Source organism: Rhipicephalus microplus, chromosome X, assembly GCF_043290135.1.
Source record: "Rhipicephalus microplus isolate Deutch F79 chromosome X, USDA_Rmic, whole genome shotgun sequence".
NCBI classification, from domain to species: domain Eukaryota; kingdom Metazoa; phylum Arthropoda; class Arachnida; order Ixodida; family Ixodidae; genus Rhipicephalus; species Rhipicephalus microplus.
The window spans coordinates 81758019-81759832 of record NC_134710.1 but is presented as its reverse complement, the minus strand read 5'-3'; positions in this window follow the sequence as shown (position 1 = coordinate 81759832).

The window sequence follows — 1814 nt, the reverse complement described above, 5'->3', positions numbered from 1 at the left end:
GAGACTAGGGCTGAAGGTACCGACGTGGACACGTCTGCACATCAGTCTGGGTGGGGACGTAAATTTTTTGTGAAATAATAAATCCAGATGTTCATGAAACACTTAAATTGTTGTCTGTTTTTATAATTTTAAAAACCTTTCATATCAACCACATACATGGCATTCACTTTATTTATATAAACCACATACATTCCATTGACGTATATGAAACCATTTTATTCGTCAACAAAATGAAAAATTTCAAAACGTTTGCCACATACACTGAACTTCCTATAAACAAAAATCGCCTAAACAACAAGGCCTCATCAACGGAACTAAACGGGCTCATAATGCTGGATTTCTATGTGTTGAGCAGTAAAATTCATCGGTTAATTGAAACGGTGCTTATTGGTCACCTACGGTTAAACGGCGCAAACTCTAAACACAACATAGACTCGCTCAGGCCAAAGGTAGCCTCACAACCATGACAGCACTTCGAGACAAGCCAACCCAGTAGCCATTCCAGCTTGAAATTGCTGTGGGAGCCGAGTTGGCGAGTGAGTTGTGTGTTAGGCCTATTCGTGCAGCTAAGTGCGGAGAATCACGGTGTGATTTCAGCCTGATGGAAAGGAAGCGGCCGCACCATGCACTCTCGCTTGAAAAAAAGCTGAAAATTCTTCAGGAGCTCGATCCAAGCGGCCTGCCCAATACGGAAGTAGAGAAAAAATACAACATCTTGAAATCGACGCTGTCATGGATTTGCAAAGGCAGAGAAAAGATTGAAGGCGCTGTAAAGAACGGGACCTTTACATCTAAACGACTGCGGATGACGTCTAGTGAACAACTATAAAACGTTATTTTTCTGTGGTTCAAGTGTGCACGGAGTTACAATTTGCCCACCAAGACGAGTTCTCCAGCAGAAAGCTCTAATCTTTAAAGCAATCTTCAAAGCAATGGCCTAATCTTCAAAGCAATCTCAGGTGAGAGTGCTGCAGTCAACAGGGACATTTACACTTACTGGCAAAAGGGGCGGCTTAAGGAAATTTTGATGAGCTTTGAGCCACAATACGTCTTCAACGTCAACGAGATGGGTCTTTTTTATAGGGCTCTCACATCAAAGACTCTCACCTTCAAAGGAAGGCGAAGCCTGTAGAGGAGGAAAACGCAGTAAAGATCGCATCACTGTGCTAGTGGGTGCAAACAAAGCAGGAGATGCGAAATTTAAGCTGTTGGTAACAGAAAAATTAAGACACCCACGTTGTTTCAAAGCTGTTTGACACTTTCCCGTAAAATGCGAACGGAAAAGCGTGGATGACCATGGCCACTTTCGAAAACTGGCTACGGGAAGAAGACGCAAGAATTACGAGGCAAGGCAGGAAGGCTGTCTCCATTGTGGATAATTGCCCAGCCCACGGTCAGGCTGAAAGACTCCAAGCCACCACTCTGGAGTTCTTGCCTGCCAATGCAACGGTAGTGATACAGCCGAGAGATTAAGAGTTATTCAGAACATTAAAGCTCATTACCGCAGAATATTGCTTCATCGATTGCTGCTTTGTCCAGACAGCGGGAAATGCTACAGCATATATTTATTGGCAGCCATCTACATTTTGCCCGTGCTTGGGAGCAAGTGAAGGCAACAACAATATACAGATGCTTTCATCATGCTGGCTTTCAAGTGCAAGGAAGAGCACCTGATGAAGAAGAGAGCCCTGCTGATGCCGACATTCAGGCAGTAATCACTGAGGTCATGCCCTGTGACTCTTTCACGCTGCAGGACTACTAATCAATTGATGGAAACGTTTGTACCTGTCGTGATGAGACTGTCGCGGAAATGA